Source organism: Mastomys coucha, chromosome X (assembly GCF_008632895.1).
Source record: "Mastomys coucha isolate ucsf_1 chromosome X, UCSF_Mcou_1, whole genome shotgun sequence".
Lineage (NCBI taxonomy): Eukaryota > Metazoa > Chordata > Mammalia > Rodentia > Muridae > Mastomys > Mastomys coucha.
Window position 1 is genome coordinate 100,341,236 of NC_045030.1, and position 6,826 is coordinate 100,348,061.

Below are 6,826 nucleotides of genomic sequence, written 5' to 3' on the forward strand. Positions count from 1 at the left end.
CTCTCCCTCTTCCTCTCCTTCTTTCTTTTTTAACAATGTGATTTGTAAAATTGCCCCAGACCTAAAATGTCTTTCAAAGACACTCAAACTTATATAATAGCTTATCAAAGAAGATATCAGTAGACGGGCTTCTCATACTTGAAACTTTAAACACTGGGGCTAAATGAGAATTAATTAGGACTCTGGGTTTTTATTTGCTACCCCACCACACCCCCAGGATCCCAGTAGAAATACTTAGCAGCTGCACATTGATATTCTCTGTACGTGTAAGTATGTGTGTATATATGTAAATATATGTATATATGTAAATATATACATATATGTGTATATACATACACACACACACACATATATGTATATATTTGAATGAAATCAGGGAATTCAACTTCTTTACTCAAATGGTGGTCAAGGACTTTTGGCAATCAGGATGGACAGAACCCTGTTTATAGATTGGCGGGACAGCAGTATTGTCAAGCTTCTGTGATGGCTTAGGACTCTCACAGCTTTGCAATGGTGTTTAGTTGCTTACCCCAGATGTAGCAAAAATACTTACGTGTTTCAGCACAGCTTCTTATCTGCTGTCCTTTAGTCTATTTTAGTCTTTTGGGGCAGTCAAAACAATGATACTAGTTCTTTGATTTATTAGCATTAATTGGAATTTATGTTTTCCAGATTTGTAAGGTACCACCTGAATCTATTTTATTGATTCCTTTGGAGAACATACAGGCCTCAAGGGAGAAGTAAGTGGCCCAAGATGTCCTAGCTTGAGTCAAGGTGCTCTCCCATCCTCCAGTTTAGTACACATTCCTCCATAATATAGTGTCAACTGAGAAATTTTTTGGAAGTGGGGAGGGGAATGAAGGGACAACAGGTTGAAGCTCCATAGTAGGCTTTTTACAAAATGAAGGGCTCAAATCTGGGTCATTTTGTTCTGCTCTAACTAAGTTTAACCATGTATTCCGTATTCATCTTGAATTTCACTTTCAGGAGAAGTTTAGCCCACTGAAGAAATTTTATCCTAGATTCAACTCATTTCTTTTGAGGATATTAGCCTTAGTATATACATAAACAAGCAAACAAATATATAAGTGAATGAGTAAATAAATAAAGGAAAAGTTGACTGGCTAATCGATTTACATTGCTGTGCTTTATCTTGGGTAACATTTCTAGTGCCCTGCTGCACCCTCTGCTGGTTTTTCAGTGACATTTAATCGTAGTATCTGCTGACAGTCAAAATTCTAAGTTGTGCTGAGAGATTCTGATTCATAAATAAGGAAGTAAATAGCCCTGAGGGACTTGGCCATGTAGATCTTATTTTATATTATAGTTTTTTTAAACATAAACAGCTGCTGTTACAGCAAATCTTGTACAGAGTGGACTAGAGACAAAACCCAGCATCTTCCAGTGGGCACTGTATTTGGGTTTCCTACCAACATATTTAGAAAGAGTACAGGTAAACTGATGAAACTAAACTGTAGTGAGCAGAACAGTCAGTGGCATTTCATTATGTGATGTCATACATATATTTAGGCAAAGGTAAAATTACTCATACTTATAAGATGATTGGACTGTGGGCTCTTAATTATGACTCAAGGAAAGACTCCAGAAATCATTGAAGGAGTGTCTATACCATACTGAAATTAGACAAATCAACAAACCAGGATATGGAAAGAATTCAGGACACAAAGCAGGAATATAAAAAATTTTCTGCAAGGGAGATTTTTGAAAGATAGGGACGTGGTTTCTGATCATAAAAAGTGAGAGGTTGACATTAGAGTTTCTGGAATCATGGGCTGTCTCCCTCAGCTGAAGGAGTAGCTGCATCTGGATACATAGTGAAGATTGGCTTGAGGGCTAGAGATACACCACTAGTGTCTGAATTTGACAACAAATAATTCAAAACACTGAAAATCACTGGGTCACACTGTAGAGAAAAAGCTCTGGTCATGATTATGTCTCTCAAATGTCAAAAACATGGTGGAAAATCTCAGGAATGTGTCAACAACAAAACAAACTTATTTTTCATGAAGACTATCAAATGTGAATTTTTTTTTTGCCTACAGTCAGAAAGAAAATTCTGATGGCTGTTCCTCCAAAAAAAAAAAAAAAATCTTATAGCTGATTGATAAGTCTCCAGAAACTCAATTGAATTGATCAAAAGGGGGGATTTTCTAGTTGTTGTTTTTCCAATCTGGAGAACTAGAGATGCAGGGAAGGGAGGGAGGGAGAGAGATCAAAGATCAAAGTCATCCAAATGAGGAGAGAGACGAGTAATATTGTTGGTGTAATTTAATAATCTAAACTCAATAAATAAAAATTTCTCTGTGGCAGATTCAGTGTTAAGTATTAGATGTTGGGACTGGAGAGATGGCTCAGAGGTTAAGAGCACTGACTGTTCTTCCAGAGGAGCTGGGTTCAATTCCCAGCAACCACATGGCAGCTTAGAACTTCCTGCAACTCCAGTTCCAGGAGATCTAACACCCTCACACAGACAAGTATTAGATGTCATTTAATGTTGGTAAAAGTTCTGTTGAGAGAGATAGAGGTGGCATCTCCTAAACTAAACTACAAGGAGCTCAATAGGAATTCATTCAAGACTGAGATATTTGAGGTATATTCTTAATTATTAGAGGTGATATCATAGAAGCCAGCTTTAATGCTCAACATAAATCGTTGGGTATATCATTAGCATACTGAGATTTGATATTCCTAATAACTAAGAATCATTCTGGGTGATTCATGTTGAGCATAACAGATCCCACAAATTGTATATATGGAATCTAGATAAAGTAGTTTTTTCATGAGTTTAAATGCAGATTTTCCAGTGTCTTATTTAAGTCTTTTGATGAACAGCTATCATAATATCCCTCTCATTTTTATTCCCACTAATTTTACTCCTGGAAGTAACTAATCATATTCTCTTTGGTAATTATTCTGTCATTGTTACTGATTTTCATCTTAATAATCTCCTTTCTTTACATTAAAGTTCCTCAGAAATCCACCTCCTGTATTGTCTCTATGATTCCCAACATATCACTAGTTATAGCTAATTGTTATAGTTGTTGAATTAAATTATTTTGTGACTTAGGTAGCATTTCTATAAAACAAAGACATTTTATAGAACAGGTCTGTTTCTCTCTGGTCCTGCTAAGTTTGTGAACAGTCAGTTTCGCTTATGTGAGTAAATAGTTGGTATATTTCACTGGTTTTGAAAATAATTGGGAAGTGGAAATGAGGAGTCCTAACTGTGTGATCTCTTTCCGAGTTTCACACCTTACCTCTAAGGTGGTACTGAAGGGTTTTTGTAATATATTGTTTGATGTTTTATATGCTGTTAGGTCTCATCCTTCTCTCTTAGATCTTGTGAAAAAATGAACTATAATTTATCTGGAACTATGTTATAGAGATCTCCTAAGAGCATTACCAAGCCTTGTGCCTTTGACTACAGCTGTTATAGAGAACCATCTTTGTTTGATTTCTCTGTAAGTACCCAGTGCTTAGTCTCTCATTTCTATTCTTTTCCTTTACATTTTATTGACATATAACACACGTACAGAAACTTATGCACTTCATAATTGTGCCATTTGGTGAATTATTTCAAAGTGAGCACACTCATGTTGCTTGCACCTAGGTGAAGAAATACAATATTTTTACCATTCTGCAAATCCTTAATTGTGTCCATCTTTATCACTAAATCATCCTCACTCTCCAAAGATAATGACTGTCTTCACTTCTATTATCAGAAATAATTTTGTTCATTTGAACTGTACATAAATTAAATCAGATATATGTATTCTTTTGAGCCTTGTGGTTTTTGGTTAACACTATATTTGTGATAACCATACTGCTGCAGAGACAACTTTTAAAATTTATATCTTTGTATCTTCTGTTGTTGAAATACATCATAATTTACAAATTCCTTATGATAATAACTATGTATGATATTTCTGGTATGAAGTTATTATGAATTATGTTTCAGATTTTTTATACATGTCTACTTATTAGAATTTCCATTGAATATTTACCTAGGATTAGTTTCTGTGTAGTGAAGAACACCTATTTTGAACTTATTGATGATTTTCTAAGTTATTGACAATCTGTGTTCTCACCAGCAATGAATGATAAGTGCTGTCATTCTGGTGAGTGGGTTTGTAGTGATATTTTCTTATTGTATGTGATATTGGGAATCAAACCCAAGCCTTCAGGTATTCTAGGTAAATAGTCTACCTGTGACTTACATCCTTAATTTTATCTTAAATGATTTTAAAGGATTCTTCACAGAAGACTGATGAGATTATCATGTGCTATATCAATTTAGACATCTTCATGAAGTATTTATCCATCTATCTCTACCTCTATCTATATGTGGATGTAAATATATAAATAGGTAAATATAATATGTATTTGCCCATTTTCCTGTCCAATTGCACTGTTTTTACAGATTTCTTATATAATTAAAAATCCATTATTTTTATTTTTAATTATGTGTGCTTGTGTCTGTGTGGGGGTGTGTGAGTGGAGAAAGCAGAAGAGAGCTGTGGATTCCCAGGAGCTAGAGTTACATGGCAGTTGTAAGCCTCCTGACATGGGTGCTTCCAACCAAGCTCCAGTCCTCTTCTGGAGCAACAAGCTTTCTCAACTGTGGAGCCATTTCTCTAGCCCTAGAAATCTTTATATACATTGGGAATTACTTCTTATACTTTGCAAAAACAGTTTCAAATTTGTGGCCTACTTTTATAATATCTTTGATGAACAGAAGGCTTTAATTTTAATGTGTCAAATTTTTCTTTCATGGATAATGTTTTTGTAACCTGTTTAAGAAGTATTTTTCCAGGGCCAAAAAGATGTCTCAGTGGTTCTATGCACCCACCATCAGACAGCCATAACCACCTAACTTCTTCCTCTTCAGGGGATCTGATGAAGTTCTCTCTCTCTCTCTCTCTCTCTCTCTCTCTCTCTCTTTCTCTCTCTCTCTCTCTCTCTCTCTCCCTCTCCCTCTCCCTTTCCCTCTCCCTCTCCCTCTCCCTCTCCCTCTCCCTCTCCTCTCCACCTCCCCCTCCCTCTCATCCTCTCGCTCTCTCTCTCACACACACACCATAAACACAAGTCTTTTTTTAAAAAGTATTTTCTCACTTTGAAATCATTAGACATGCTCTTTCATTATCATTTCGAAGTTTTGTATTTGTGTCACTCATAGTTAGAATTACTAGCCACCTGGGATTGATTTTGTGTATGGTAGGCCCTATATTTTTCCATGTAAGTATTCAACTGATCTAGTCCTATTTATTATATGAATTTTTTCTACTTTTCTACATTCTTACTTTTTTCATCCATCCATTGTTTTTATACACCCAAAATTGTTCCTGAATTGTTTATTCTAATCTGTTGATCTGTTTCTCATCAGTCTATTTTCTGTTGCTAGAACAAAATAATTGAGGCTTGGTACTTGAAAGTAAAAGAGATTACTTAGGTCATTTTGGAGATTCAAAAACATCCATTAAGCTTGAGTGAGAGTACCCTTGGCTAGATAACAATATGGTGGAGAAACACAAAGAGACTGCATGCAGAAAAGGGAAAATTTGTATGGGTTGGCCTCATTTCAGAGCAACTTATCCCTTTGAGAACTAATGTACTCTGTAAGAAAAGGATGTATGCCTTCTGAAGGCAGTACCCTCAGTGATGAAATTACCTTGCACAGAGCCTTACCTCTTAAAAGACCTACCATATCAACAGTGTTCTAGAGGGTTAAGCATCTATCACATGAATCCTTGGGATACAAAACCACAACCAGACCATAGCACACCAGTACTACCAGCGTTAATGACTGAACTCTATAATAAGGTCTTGATATCTGGGAAAACAAGTCCTTCCAACTTAGCCTTTTAAAACCACCTTGGATACTCTTAGCATTCACATTTTCACATGTATATTAGAATTAGCTTTTTATGTACCTCAAGAAAAGAGAAACTTCTTAGAATTTTTTTGCGATTACATTGAATTTAAAAAAAATGTATTAATTAAGGTTTCTTTTCTTTTGCTGAGATAAAATATTATGACCAAGAGTTTAACTGAGCTTCCAGTTCCAGAGGGTAAGTGTTTATGATGAAAGAAAGAGTGAAGGCCTGAAGGTGTGGCTGTAGACAGAGCTAGAACAGCACCAAGAGCTCACATTTGGATGTTACAGAACACAATGGGAATTGAGAAGTCTTTTGAAACCTCAAGCCCCCTCCGAAGTAAAGCACCACCTCCAATAAGGCCATTCCTCCAAATCCCTCCCCAAGAGTTACAGCAACTGGTGACCAAACATGAGCCCATGAGGGAACATTCTCATTCAAACCTGCATAAAAATCACATCACACAACTCAGGAACATGGTATATTCTTCTATGTCTTTAATTCCTGCTCATAGAGTGGTTTTCCAAAGTATATTTTTTATGCCATTGTATATGATAGCTATGATGGAGGTTGTGCTTCACCATGTAGATTCCACTTCAGAAGGCAGGATTTATGCTGCACCCCCCCTCCCCGCCCAGTACCAAGAATACTATCAGAAGACACCTGAGAATTGTCTTCTGAGGCAAACTTTTTCAACCAAGGAAAAACTTCCTCCCATGACTGCCTGTGTCTAATGACTAATCACTGTACAGCTATAAATCACTTCCCCTGACTTCTAAATTAGGAAAACATTGAAGAGTCATATACAAGCCATACTAGCTCAAGAGCTCAATATAAATTTGGTTAGGGCAATTTGGGGATTGACTTTTTCCTTGTCTTGCACATATGTGGATCCCCAAAGCACTATCTATAAAAAATCCTGCATGTTAATC